The 15719-nt window shown below is 38.1% G+C and overlaps 1 long non-coding RNA gene across 1 annotated transcript; it reads right to left on the reverse strand.

Annotated features, from left to right (window-relative positions):
• Nucleotides 1–809: 809 nt before the first annotated feature.
• On the reverse strand, nt 810–15620 carry LOC115945962 (uncharacterized). Its single transcript, XR_004080128.2, has 3 exons — nt 15420–15620; nt 12091–12135; nt 810–2041 (listed from the first exon to the last, which is right to left on the reverse strand). It is a non-coding gene; the product is annotated as an uncharacterized lncRNA (long non-coding RNA).
• Between the last annotated feature and the right edge of the window lie 99 nt (nt 15621–15719).

Below are 15719 nucleotides of genomic sequence, written 5' to 3' on the forward strand. Positions count from 1 at the left end.
GCTGAAAGTTGGCTGTCTTTTAGCAATTCTTTCAAGGCTTTGAAATGGCTTCTATGTTTTGTAGCTTGTATTGAGTTTCAAAAGCTTCAAGTCTGTACATGGCATGCTTAATGTCAATGATTCCAGATCTTTCTTCTTTTACATTTCCTAACTACACGTATGCTATCATCCAGTATCATAAGCAGTTCTCCTGAAAGCTCACTTCTCAGAATAAGAGAAGTTCGGTTTCCTATTTTCTTCTGCTGTTCTAAGAAAATGCATTAAACCACTTGTGCTGTAAAAAGCAGCTCTCATTTAGGGCATGGCTCTAGATAAAAAAATAAAATAAAATAAAAAAAGCTACTGCTGCTTTATAATGATTTAAAGAAAAGTAAAACAAGTTCCCTTGAGTGCATAGGGATTGGTGTGTTTTACCTGGATATAGCTAATTCACCTGAAGGAAATACAAATCTCTTTAGATCTTAAAAGCACCTTTAAAAGCACTGTAAGTTACTATCTCCATGTATGCCCAAATTTTTGCTGCTGTGAAAAAAAACCCAAATCACACCCTTTTCTGTCCATACTTCGGTGTGACTGTTCAATATTGATTATTATTTCTGTGCTGTTATGGATCCTTCACTGCAACATGATGATCTGTAGAAAACCATGGAAATAAATATTTACTTATTAAAAATCTTACAGATTATTTTTGGCAACAGATATAAACTTCTGTAGTTGTTTTTATTATGGCCTGTTCCAACACAAAGATGTCTTCAAGAACTACTAATACAGATACATGTTTAATATTTCATAATGGGCTACATTAGAACTACACCGATGTCCAGAAAATGGAAGGCAAATAGTCAAGTAGTTTATATAAATGGTCTGGTAGTATAGGTTAAATCTGTGTAAAAATATTTGTAGATTGGGTTTTGGATTAAGCTTTTTCTACTCAGATTATGTTTGCTGAACAAATTGTCAACCCTTGTAAGTAAAGCATCTTTGTCTGACTTTTCTTATTCAAGTTTAACAATCTCCAGCTTATTCCCATATCTGGAAAAAATATGAAAATGTTAGGAAAAAGATATTAGGACAAATACTTCATTAATGCATATCCAGAACTCAGACGCCCTGTAAAATGTTGACATGGGGTTTATGTGTGCATGTAACAGAGGCAGGCTTTGTGCCAAGTTTGGAAGGTAAGTAACTCTTCATAGTATGTACTTCTAAATACTTAGCAGAAAGTAATTTATTAGCTACTTAACACAAAAGTTAATCCAACCACAGCTGGCTTCAGCCAAGACAGACCCGCCAATCTTTTGCCAGTGTTTTTGTCTGTTTCAAATATACCTAACTGAGGTACAAATTTATCTTACGACTATGAAGATGGTAAGCTATCACATTAAAAGGAGATATTTTCATGGGTTACTGTACAAGTTCAGTGTGACTGGTTTTAATATAAACTACTCACTGCAATGAATATTTTGCCCAGTTACTGCCAAAGAATATACTATGAAGACTGGTTGATGGTTCTTCTCAGTAAGCACTTCCTAGGCTATCTTTTCAAGAAGAGTCACTTTTGTTACAAGATGATTCTGATTCTGCTTTTAATGTCTAGTGGTCCTGTGGTAATTGGCATGGATTTGGCTTTGAAAAAACACTAAAGATTTCAAATTAAAAAGATCTCATGAAGCATCCAGAGATAAATTGCAGTCTTTAATCACATGGGCATCACTGTAGACACAAGCCATCTTTTGGAATTTAGTGGGATACTCTTAAGAGTAAAGGTTTCTGGAACTGACCTCTATTTTTCTTGTGTCTGGTTGCTGAAACATAGAGGTACTTTTATTAATTGAGATGAATTATCTTGATATTTTCCATAGGCAAAGTTTCTCAAGGCAACAATAACATTATTTTCCCAGATATTTCTCTTGCCCTACAGAAGGTGTTTCATCACTGTCAGAGAAGTTCCCTGTGTAGCTCCCAGTGAAGCCTCACAACCATTTAAATCGCCTGCTGGAGGGGAGGTTGATTTAAGTGGGAGTCAACATATTTGTTAAACCTACAAAAGAAAAAGAAAATTAAAAAATCCAGAACAGTTTTGGGCAGTTTTTTGGTTTTCTTTTCTTTTTTGGTTGGAGTTTTTTTAAAATCAACTCTGGACCCATGTGTGATTAACAGGAAAATCTCTCCACAGCATTACAAGGAATAATTAAGCTGTAAATTTAGCCTGTGTTTGCCAAATGGGAAACAATACTTTTTACCACAGGCTTCCCCCACCCCAACTTTATCCGTCTAGATAAACATAATTAAGTAATGGATGACGGTTTGTTAGCATTTTATTACAGATGTTTGCAAGGGCATTAAGAATAATCATAAAATGCACAACAAATATTGTGGGTATTGAGGTTTTCAGCAGTGTAAAACGTGACTTTTTAAAATCTGGGCTGGAAACATGTATTCCTACAAATTAACTATTTCTCAATGCAGAACAGCAATTGAGATGCTGCTGTCTTAGTTGATTTACATGCAGTAATTGCTAGTTCATATTAAGCACTGAGTGGTCGCCTACTCAGTAATATTCATAAATTAATACTTTCAGATAGCAGTTACTCAAAAATAATAGGAAACACTAAATTCACTTTAGATTTTAGCAATGAACTTGGATTATCCTTTTGTCTAGGAACCAGTTTGCTGGTTTGCTATTCAAACAAAATGACCAGAGTGAAGTCATCAAAAGCTGTGCTGTTTTGTGTGTGTCTATCATGTAGATGTAGGTACATATATTTGTCTAATGTCAAGCAGACAGGGATGGAAATATTTAGTTTTTTCTACACTTTGACTAAGGCACATGGTCAGAATGTCTCTACTAAAGTGACTCATTTATCTGGCTGGGAAATAATTATGTTCACATTTTGCTGCTGAACCTTTAAGCAGATGGAATTCTCCATATATAGGACCTACAGAAATAATCCATATTTATGGCTAATGCAGTTCAAAGGAAAATCTGAGCTGGCACTTGCAGAATTCCTTACAGCCAAACTTCTCCAAAAATCCATTTAACAGCTTAGTTCACTAGCATATGGCTCATCTGTATCTTAATCAATGCACAGCTGACAAACCAGAAGACAATATTATAGGCACATTACGCCTTGCCAGCCTGTGGCAAAAGGAAGCCATGGACTGGAAATGCATAGGCACAGCAGAACTGACACAACCTATACAGGCTGAACAACATCACACACACAAATCACTGCACTGGCCGTGATTCATCAGGTACCAGTGAGATTAAAGCACAGCACTGGCTCGTCTGCTTGTGACTGGGTTATGCAATTAAATATCACACTGAGTTGAGGCCTTTATATGGCGCTGCTTTGGGTCCTAGTTATCAAACAGATGTCCCAGTGGTGGTAAACCCCCCTGTTTTACAGCACACTCACTGACAGACATACTAAGTCACTTGGCACAGACACTTCACATGCAGGACAGGCAACCCTGGAGATATGAGGGCAACTTTCGGTACAAGCTGGAAAAACAGAGAGGAATTCCACCTTTTGCTTCAGTGACAGTGTGGAGGGATTGTTCTAGGAATAACAAGTTCCTCAATTTTAGAGACTCAATTCTGGATCTGACTGCAGAAGATAACAAGTTTTTGTTTTGTTACAGTGATACTTGTCAGTGAAGAATTTCCTCCCTAACAATCACCCTTCCCTTCCTGTAAGGAATTCTTGATTCTGTACATATGTAGTTTAATTTTCTAGAAAATTTAAAAACCAGCAAGAGAAGTAGATTTTTACCTCTGTTTAGTTCTTTGTGGTTTGAGTATGTTCAGAGATGAGTCTCTATGCTTCTCTTGCGAAGGTATAAATGTATAAGATACAACTGAAAGAAGCATCACACCCTCCCATGTGATGGTGACAAATACAGTTCTTAGAAAATGCTTTTAAAAGTAAGCATTATTTCTCTTATGCCCAAACACTTATGCTCAGTTGAAGAGGCACAAAACCATGGCTGCAGGAAGTTCAAGTGAAACCTCAGTTTGCTCCTAGAGGTTTGTGATTTTCAGAATCTCATCTGTGGCCACAGGGGCTGAATTCTGCTCCTGTCGTGTTTCTGTTGACTCCACTGAGAACAGACTGGAGTCCAAGAAGCCATAATTAAGGAGAAAGAAAGTGCAAATGACTTCACAGGATGACTCTGAATTTAGGACACTGTTGTAGAATATTTCTGTACAGTTTTAATGGTAAATGTTGTCCTGCATGAAGCAAACTACTAATAACTCAATCTGATGAATGTAATTAGTTCCCTTTTTACCTAGTATGTGTATATGTGTGCTGGTAACAAACACTGTTACTTGTTTATAACAGTAATACTTCTAATGTTAATCATTATTATCAGCTCAAACAGTACTTCATCCCAAAAAGGTGTGTGAAATTGTGCATCAATCTTAATCCCAAAAGCATTGTTGCAAAGATTCTGAATGTTATCCCTCTTTCATAGAAAGATAAAACTAAAAATAAATTTAAATAATTTCAATAAGATAAAGGCAACAATTCATGACACCACTCAGTGCTGGTCTGCTCTTTGATACCTCACTATCCATTAGCTTTCTCCCCTTACCTTTACCAAAATGTTTGCAACAGTACAAATCTCAGAGAACCTCCAAATTAAAGCCATAAAAGCCAGGTTCATGGCTCTTGCTGAAAACAGCTGAGATTTAATTTTGGTCAAGTTTCATTTTGAATACGTTTAAACCCAACTTTCCAAGCAAAAATTATAGTGGCAACATTTATAAAGGACAAGACCTAAAAGAAATATTTGTTAGGAATAGCTGTATCTCTTTATATGCCTTCATAATGATAGGAGGCAAGTTAACAGTATTGCAACTTTGCTGAAATCTGAATGCATTCCACGTTCACTTTTTTTTAATAAGAACTGTAAATAACGGGCCATTTTGGTGTGTTATAAATGATCCCTTCTGCAGTGCAATGATAGCTTCCTTTAGATACAGCTTCTCTTGTAGCGATAGACAGCTTGAAAAAAATCGTTCTTGCAGCATACACATAATTTTAAAGAAGTGGAATAAAGTTTTGGAACAAGTCCATTCATTTAATTGATACAAGGATAACAAGTATTAGGAGTATCTTTGGTGACCTAAATCTCATCTCATACAGGAAGCTGCCTTATCTTTTGGGGTTTCAGTTTGCACATAGCATTCTTTTCACAGGTATTTCATATTCTAAAGATTGCCTTTCCACTTAAAGCAGTATTTTTGCTTATCCTCAGTGATCAAGTCTCATCAGTTGGATGCTAGAGAAATATGAAGTAGATTTAGAAATAATAAGATCTTAAAAATTAATGAAGTCTATATGAAACATTTCCCTCTGAATTTGAAGTATCTGAAGAATCCTATTTTCCAGATTTTTACTGGAATCCTAAAGAGTAATATTATTTTAATTAAAGCACAAGCTCCTGCTTAATCACACAGCTTTGGAAGTTGCAAACTTAAAAACACAGCAAGTTTAGTGAGGGGTCAAAACAATGCAGCCATATTATTAGCACTAACCACAGCATTCTGGTGTTCTTATATTCTGAGCAGTTTTCAAGCAAACCTAACTTCCACTGCTCTGACAAAAAAAAAAAATCAACTCTTCTTCGGAGAAACACATGCACCTTTTTGCCTCTGGTGAGGCTGTCATGTTGTATTCAGACCAAGACACAGAAAGCAGAAGGATAAAAACCACCACAAACATTAATGCTGTTCATCATGACAACAAATGGTAAGATTGACTTCAGTTTGAAACCACAAGTATCTGGCTTGGGAGAGGAAAACAAATGCTCTGTTATTATAATGTTTTGCTCTTACTGTAGCTGTAATAGTGTCCCATCACCACAGGATGTATAGAGGCTACAGCCACACAGAAACACTCCAGTTAGAGTTTCCTTGTGTCCAAGGAAGAAAGAATGAAAATTATATTTTCTGAGTGAGCATTTTTGTTTTCCCCTTCAAATTTTACTACATGGTCAGATTTATTCTTGAAGAGAGGGTTACCACATTCTTGTTTCCCAGCTTTGTGCTACAGGCTAACCATCAACTGGCACAGCCCATATTGTCTTCTTTGCACTGCTGTAGTTTTTTTTACAAAGTTTAACTTTTCATGCTAGTAGAAAAGATGAAAAGCTATTTTTGGAATAAATAGCAACAAAAGCTAGCCAGCTCTACACAGTATAATGGGATTTTAATGTATTCTCCTTGTCAGCATAGTGTATTTCTGTGATAATTTTATGTGACAGTGTAATTAAACTGGAAAACAATTCCCATTTCCTATGTATTTTATCTATTTATCATCATTTATTTCTTTACTTTCTTGCTCTGCTATAAATATTATTGTAAGGAGAGTTAAATAAGTTAAACCAATGCAATTACTTTTACAGATTGAAATTAACTTCATATATCAATTTATACTGGTTTGTATATAGCACCTCCTATTTGCCCTGTACAAATAAATGCATTTGTTGCAGTATATTTATAGTGTCACTATGGTTTCCATGTTTGCACTCCTTCTGACTAATGCTCTATATGTTAAAACCTGACATCTTAACAGTATTTTCAAACAATTTCATTCATTATCAAATAACCATTTATTACACTGTGGCAATTTCAAACCATTTACTGGACCCTTTAGACACTGCTAAACAATGATTTATCAAGGAGTGTGCATATTTTAGTGCTTATCACAGCAGATACAAAAAGTAACATTAAATAGTGACTTGACAACAGCTCTGCCTAAATGATTTTTCTTTTTTAATCTTGATGAGTCATATTTAGTAATGGCAGTTTGTAAATCTGCTGGAAATTCAGGGCAATATTGCAGATTGCTCCATTGTAGAAGACTCTGGGCTGTTCAATCCTTTTGTATGTTGGGGAATAAACTGAAGACTGTGGGACGCAACAGACAAGTCTCTTACTCCCCTTTTTTTTTCTTATGGTGTCTACAGTGCCCCAATGTTATCATGTGTAACAGAGCTTTTCACATTTTATTTGACCATGCATCTAACAAAAGCCACCTTTAGCCAAATCTGCATTGATTTTTTCTTACCTAGAGTCAGTAGCAGTGATGCAAAGGCTTTTCAGTTCTGCTTTCAGGAAAAATCTCCTTGCTAGTATTGTAGCCAAAAATAGGACTGATATAATTTTGTATGTGACCACTGACTGCAAAATGCTGTGCTTATATCTCCATTCTTTATCTTCCCTATTTCTGTTGAACTTGAGATCCACAGTAGGTCTGTGAGAGAACAGGCTGGTACCCACCAATAATAATTAGGTCTCTGGAAGCATTTAGGTGCAAACTTTACAAGGTAACAGTATGTGAGGGAGACATCCCCATTCCCAGAGATCTCATTAATCATTGCAGACCTCACATTCAGCTCAACATTAAGTAAATTGAAAGGCTTAAATATTACAGAGGATATTCATAGAAGGATTTTCAATGACTTGAGAGTATTATTTCATTTGTGAGGTTCATACGCCCACTACAGCTGAACAAATACGATTAATACTGAATTTAAATGATCCCTAAATCAATAGTTTGGTATTGCTGATTTCTATTACAGTACCATTAAGTAGCTCCAGATAAAGCCAAGGCCTCACTGTGCAAAAATAACAGCTTAACATCATCCTTGCTCAGAAGAATTTATAATCTGGACAGTTTCTTTATGAACTGGGGTCATGAGGAACCAAACCTTAGATTGCAATCATCCTTGGCCAAGGTAATGAAAAGAGCAGAACTGAAAATTACACACAGATTTCCTGCATGTCAGACTTAATTTCAAAGGCATTCCAAAAGTGTTTCATTATCTCCAATTCATGAGTGCTTATTCCAAGCACTTATTATCTTACTGCCTCCACAGTAGAGCCAGCAGAACCAGCTTTAGCTCATTAACCTAATAATGTAATGATTGAGTCTGAATTGCCACAGTTTTCAACTTTTGCTGCTAAGATAGGCTATAAGCTATAGAAGAAAAGAACCAGTTGCAAAGCTTCTGCCATGAAGGCACAGCTAGGCTCGGTAACTTCAACAGGCAATGCAGCAGCAGCCAAGATGCATGAGAAACTGGTGCTCTACACATGCAGAAAGGTAAAAACTTGTTTGCTTGCTGAAGGTCCCACTACCTCTAGTTGAAGATTTCAACTCTTTAATTTTACTCATGTGTATCCTATGATATCCTAATCTTAGGATCTCAAAGTTTATATGTTTACTTGTGATAACAGTAGCTGATGTTTGGAGTTGGGGAGGGAGGTGGTTTGTTTTTTGTTCACCAGCTCTACTAGTATTCTACGAGAATTTTGTTAGACCTGTAGGATATGACCAAGGCCAAAATACATTTACAGAGCACACAAGAGAAGTTCATCCAAAATGGGTAAAAAATAATTCAGAATGGATTTTACTCCAGTAGAATTACTTACTTGTCTTCTCAAACTTCAGAGATTGTTTCTAGAAATTCTTCATCTATTCCTGAAGCACATTAATCCTTAACACACTACTGCTTTAAACAAAACAGTCACTGAAGGCCGGTAGGCCAGATAAGGTACAAAAAGAAGTTTTGGCTAAAACCAGTCATTTAATCAAGTGATGCCATCTGAGGTCAGAATAAATGAACCATTACACACATGTCCCTGCTTATTTAAAAAAAAAAAAAAGAAAGAAAATTGTCTGAGAAAATGAAAGTGTCTGAGGAACCTGAGCAGACAGGAGTAAGCATTTAATCATCAGAGAAAATCACACGGAGTTCAATCCCAGGTCAGAGCTGAAGGCCTGCCTAGAATCAGGTACAGCAAATTAGAGCACTTTGGGCACAGATATGTCTAGAGCCAAACAGTCAAATGAGCCACAGGTAAGTGGCAGTGTGTTTGCTTCCTTTTATTTGAATCAGTCTCAATGACAAAGTCGTAAGATAGCAAGGTATGTTCAGACCCAGCTCTTGTTGATCCAGACCCTATTCCTGAGATGACTGGTCTCATAATCCCATTTCCAGCCTCCTTCTCTCCATTAGTCTGCCTACTGAAGATTACTATTCTTTGATTTCCACTAGTTAAGCTGATTATTTGGCTGCTCTTTTTTTTTTTTTTTTGTGGTAATCTTTGTACGTTACAATCCATGGAGCTGCAGCAACCCTCCCCTGTCAAGTGCTCACCTATTAAGTGCCAGAGATCAGGCCTGAAAATGGCAAAAAATGGTTTTTAACATAACCATTATGTGTGAACAATACTCCCCCTCAGAATCCAGAGATGTAAGAAGAGAGTTAGTTTTCCCCATAATCAAAGATATTACTTCTCTGTGGACAGCAGCATAGATGTGAGGGAAGGAAGTCATCGAAGCAAGCTCTTCACTCACTTAAGGAGATATTATACAAAACATTAAACCCAATGAGGGTATCTGTCAAAATCTAAGAGACTCTATCTCCTGCTGTTATCCACCTTCCATTATGGATTAATTTGACACTAATTGCAAAAATGATTTAATTTAGCTAATCTTTAAAAAATACTGTTTGGAAATTAAAATTAATGGCTAGGATAAAATCTAAGTATTTTAACTGAATAAAAGCTTTGAGATGAAGGAACAGGGACTGAGAGAATGCTTAGAGGGGAATTACCTCAAAAAAAATGCATTTAATACATAAAATAACAGGGAACCAAAAATGAATTTAAAGAAGAAAATGACAGGTACCAGTGGAGGAAATGTCAGAGAAATGCGTGTAGATGGAGAGGGATGGATAAAAAACAAATTTGAAGCTTTTAAAAAGGACTGTGGGGCTATATTTTGTTAATTTAAAAAAGCACAAGAAATTACACAGTTTAAGAAGATTTATCCAACTAGCAGAACTTAGATAATAATTTATGAACTCTGCATGGGACAAACTGGAGAATGTGATTTTTGGGGTGTTCAGGCTCTTCATGTGAGGTTTTTGGACCAGCAAACTCACCGTAGCTTTGTGTTCTTCCAAGTCCCTATTTCTGATAAAGACACTGTGTAACATGATAGGCTGTCATCTGTACCAGATGGTACTGGTCCCTGATGAATCATATGACAGCTGTGCACAGCAGAGTACCACACACTCCAAGAGCACTTCCTCCTCCCTCTTACTGTGTGCTCAGCGCAGCAAGGCAACACTGAGATGGGGGCTCATGAGCATGCAAAGCAGCACAACACATGGACTGGGGGCTCTCTGTATAGTAGGTGTATGAGAGCTGATACCTTTCCAGAGCTACATGCTTTGTGCTACTAGTTTCTTCCTTTGCCAAACTTAACAGGGGAAAGGAATGCAAAACTAGCCTCCTTTGTCTGTTGTGCTGGTTTTGTCCAGGGGGGTGGAAGGGTAATGTTCTCCAGCATACAGAATGTGGTTTTCCTTATCCTTATGTTAGCATTGAATTAAAGGCTGCCATTTCAACATCACCCCAGTGCCACCAGCCTTGCCTTACTATACAGCACAGTGGAAAACCTAACTGCCCCACTGCAGCACTAATGCTTGCTTCCCTTGTGCTCTTGTGCGCTTACCTAATCTAATTAGCAATGTGTGTAGCTTGCAAGGGAGAATAAGGTTGATTCTAACACACAGTTCATTAAGATATTACAGTTAGCTATTTGCTGTGCTGACTCAGGGGAGCAGTAATAGGATATGGAGTCTTTCACCTTAAGTTCAGCCATTCTTACCCCCAAATTCCCAAGTAGTGATCAGTAATTTTTCATTAACCCTGGCACAAGCTGAATCTGACTCCACCCAGGCATGTGGATGAGTTCTGAGCACATGTCTGTCAACAAGGAGTGTCACCGTCTCTGATAGTTAAAGACTCTGAAATTTCAAAGTGAAGAACCCCACTGCTGTGAATGAACAGCAGTTGATGCCTCCCTGTAGCATTATTTTAACTCCTGGAATTTTGTTGTTTTGGTGGTAGTGGTTGTTTCCAGACCCTACAAGCTATCATAAGATATAATAGTATCAACAGATACAGGTTTAGGTTTTCAAAACTACAAATTACTGTTGTCCTTAGGTTCCCCTGCAAGACAAACAACTAATAGTAATACAGCCATAAAAGCTGGAAAAATATAGCTTTAAAAAATACCCAACCCAATACCTAAATTATTGTGAACCTGCAAGAGGCCCCTCATTTCATGATCCTACCTGCACTGCCAAGAACATAAAGAATCATTGGTTCTAGACATAGTTCTCTTGCCGAAGGGCAGTTACCTCTTCTGTATGCATTGCCTTAATCATGTCAAGTTGTGTCCCATAAATTTGCATGTCTCCGAAGGAAGCACAGTGCATTGCCAGCAGCCTGATAGGCCAGATCAAAACAATTTCCTAATGTGTGTTTACATCAGCTTTGGTATCCTGAGCTGCTTTTGCTCTATTTTTTTTACACAAAAAGAGCAAATTACCCCTCTAAATTGTGTGTTGCATTGGGGACAGCAAGTGGAATACGGATGGATACATTGTCCTTACCAGAATTGGGCAAGGCTTTCTAGATTAATGAACTACAAATCAGCTACACAAATGAAGCCACATGCTGGATATAAACACAGTCCTCTGAGATGGGCTTGTTGTCATAGTTAGAGAGGGAGAGAGTGCACATGCCTATGTGTGATGGGGGGTGTAATGAATGCCAGACCCCTCCAGACTCTCTGGGATATGTGAGGATGACAAACTCTCTGAGGAACAATTCCTTTGACTGGCTCGTTGAGGAAAGGAAACTTGTCACTCTGCCAAGAATAAAACTGCTTCTGGGCTTAGTTTTGAATTTTATAAAGTGAATAAGTGAAAAATGTATACACATTCACTTCAGACCCAAGTCATGAATAATTAAAAGAATATATAATTGTACCCAGTTTTCCCCTCAAGCTCAACCAGCAAATGTATCTTCTGTCCATGTAACAGGGTACTTCATGTTTTTTTCAGAAACTGTTAAGAAGTGAGCTGAACCAAGTCTTACTGAATTCATTCTGCATGCATGTATGAGTAACAACCTGACCATCAGAACACACAGAAATGCCAACTGAGAATGCCACACTTTCATATGGAGGAGGCTGCAGATTTTTTGATTATACTTACATATTTTCCTGGCGTGATTCATCCACACTTCATATTGGATTCTGACTGCAATGCGATGAAATCTGTATTATTAACACAGCATTATAGCAGACATTCAGCTGATATGGCAAATGGCAACAATCACAAGGCACAGCAAGATAAGAATGTTTACATGTCAAACCTACCAATGCAGAGAATAACCTCAGAAAACAGAAGTTATCTGTATCTATGTGTACCTACCTCCTTTTTCTGAGATAGGCAGACTTTCTAGTACAAGTTAAGGAATGTGAGTTAACAGTATATAGCCATGCATTTGTCTGAAATTTCATGTGTGCATTGGAATTGTCTGTATTTTTATCTGTATTTTTTGTATTTGTGTTTGTATTCCAGATAAAAAATATTTATCTGGAATATTTATTCCCACAGTTAATGGGCCCCTCAGTTTTCAACCAAAGTGACATTTAGGATTAGTATCTATTTTTCTTGAGGGCATAGTAGTTAGCAAATACTATTTATTTAATACTAAAGAAGTATTTAAATACTAAAGAAGATCAATAACTTCTGTAAACAGGGTAATTATTGCATTTCCCCTCCCCCATACAGACATGAAGATTCTCATGGATAGGAAACTGGTGCTTGTTTGCTTTTATATGGGTATGGCTGTTTGTACCCAAGAAACCATGATGCTCTGATAGAAAAAATGTATGAAAAAAAATGAAAATCTTACACACACAGGATGAGCACATTCTCTCTTGTATGCAGGTAACAACTATGTCCTTTGCCTTTGAAATGCCAAAGGGTTTGGTTTGATTATTACAAAAATTGTGCATGCTTTTTAGTTTTGTACTTCTCCAGCTGAATTCCAAACACAAGATCTTCACTTAGACCTGACTTAGACCATGACTTCTTTTCAACAACAAGGTATTTGTTCAGAAATAGAAAAAGACAAAACATCAGGAAGGAATGCTAGGAGATGTGAAGTGCAAGTCTGCTTAGGAACCGGTCCACAGTAGCATCATGGGTTGTGTCTGAAGTAGCTTAGGGGGCTTTGGGAGAAAGTACAAAAGGACATAGGACTGTGGTCCTTTCTGATCAGTATCTTATCCCACAATATGCAAAGAGGATGGAACTAGAATGGCTCTAATGAGTTGATGATGTATCTGACAGGAATATCAGAGGCAGAATACTATACATTACCTACTTCCTATACATATCTGAAGGCTACTGCTCTACCACGTGTTGCTCTTGTCATTTTCTATCACAGGTATCTAAGACAAGAGCCAAGTTTTATGCATGGACTACAAAAGCAGAGGTGAACTATAGCCCCAAAGCCCTTATAATCAAAAAAGGGCAAACTAAGTTGGGAAGACCCCCCCCCCCCCAGTATTCATACTTTGTGTATAGGGAACAGGGCAAGATGGTATTCTACACAAGTGCAGTCTCTACACCCAACCCTATAGAGCCAAATTTTCAAATGAATGTTTTAAAATTCCAGCGTTTCTGAGCTGTTGCTTGAACCACTGGAAAGGAGCCAATTATAATTAGTCATTATGTAGGGGGTTTTTAGCTTACTATAAAATATTTTTGTAATAAATATAACGGGAAAAGGCCATGAGAAAGGTGAATGTTTTGTATTTTGTTTCTTTTAATGACTACTTTCTATTTAACGGGTGATTGTGTATTATTTCAGACCTGAAACTGTGTAACAGTTGATTTTTTTCCCATGTACAGGACAAAATTCATGTGACAGAGCATTATTCCTTCAAGCTTGTTCTCTTTGGTAAAGCCTTCATGTGAGAAACTGCTTATATTTGCAATTGTCTGATGTTTAAAAATAGAATTATTCAACATTTCCCTAGCAGTTGGCTCTGACCTGTTTGCTTGTTTTCTAGGTTACATTTGAACACTTGATAGATTTCCAGCTATATTGTGCCACCCAGTGTAAGAGATGGGAAATTGCACAACTTTGCTGATCATGATGACATGAGTTTGGCATTGGTGTCCTGCAATGTGCATTTTGAAGTTTTGAGTTTATCATCAACTGAAGCGTATTTAGAAAAGCATTAAAAGTAATTAATATGAGACTTAATTATTCTTAAAACATTAATGTGCTGGAAAACATTCAAACTTTTGACTTAATAAGTCATGGTTGCCCATGGTAGCAGGGACACTAGTAACATTAAGTTTGGTGTGCCGCTGGGAGAAGACTGAAAACTACCATGTCCTTAAGCATGAAGTATTTGGTCAGTTTCTGCTGTGTCCTACAAACTGCTGAGTACAGAACCTCACAAAAAACTTGTAGGTCTATGAAAAAGAAACAATGTAGATAATGTAATAATTTGTTAAACCTTTAAAAACTTGCTTAGCCTCCTGAAATCTTACGTGAACTGTAGGTTGTGCACATAGAATGAAAAATTCCACTACAGGCAGACTGGGCAGCTGCAACCTCTGAGTATCTAAGCCGAAGGAGGAGGGACTTTGTGGATGAGGGAGGTATAAAATAGGTAGATACTTAAGGCAAATTTAGAACCCTGAACCAGGTGTGTCTGGTGGGGATCTCCCTTTATCTGAATAAAGCTTTAACCCTCACTCTGCCTCATGAGTTACTCTATTGTGGAAACCAGGTTTTCTCAAAACTGTTCATTTTGTGCCTCCTTGTTCCGCTTTTTAACTCTTTCCACACTTCACATCTGTTGCATTTATTTCAAGTTCCTTCAGTACCCTACAATAAAACAAACTTCGTTGCCATTGCTGCATCATTCACCTGTGGGCAGCAGAGCAGCTGTGATCAAGTTAGTGTCTGCCTATGTATTATAATGAAGTATTATAATAATTATAGTGGCAAGTTTTAAACCTTAGCCAAAACCTTCCTGCCATCTTGGATCTCCTCCTCATAGTAACTCCCACTACTGTCACCGTGTGGTGATAGGACAAGGGGGTATGGTTTTAAGCTGATCGAGGGAAGAATGAAGTGAGATTTCAGTCAGTCCTTCTCTGTGAGGGTGCTGAGGCACTGGCACAGGGTGCCCAGAGAACCTATGGCTGCCCCATCCCTGTCAGCATCCAAGACCAGGCTGGACTAGGCTTGGAGCAAGTTGCTCTAGTGCAAGGTAACTTTCTTCTAACCCAAACCATTCTCAGATTCTATGGTTCATCCTTAAGTATGAAAAAAAGGAAAAAAAAAGATATTTATCTAACTTCTCATGCTTCTATCATGCATAATATGCCATGAGGGAAGGCTGTATGCTGGATGCCGTATTTGTACACCTCAAGTTGTAGGTTCAAATGCTGTGGAGATTCGGGTGCTGTGCTTAGCACTGTGCCCCACCAGCCTGCCACACGGATGTTACCTGCTCACCAGGTCCCGCTCTGGTTTCTGACTCTCCTCTCGCCCGTTCCCGCGCCCCGGGCGCAGCACACTGCTCCAGCACACGGAATTCAACCACTCTACCTCACGGCTTCTGTTCCGTGCCCCGTTTACCGCCACCCAGAACTCTCGGTTATGCTCCCTCGGGAGCGGCTGCCCCAGCCGGGCGGACGGAGACACCAACAGGAGCTGTGGCTCCGCCCCCCGCCCCTCACGGCGCCACCGACCGCCACCTCCCCTCAGCGTGCCGCGAGGACACAGTGCGCACGCGCACTCTGCCAGG

Source organism: Melopsittacus undulatus, chromosome 9 (genome assembly GCF_012275295.1).
Source record: "Melopsittacus undulatus isolate bMelUnd1 chromosome 9, bMelUnd1.mat.Z, whole genome shotgun sequence".
NCBI classification, from domain to species: Eukaryota; Metazoa; Chordata; class Aves; order Psittaciformes; family Psittaculidae; genus Melopsittacus; species Melopsittacus undulatus.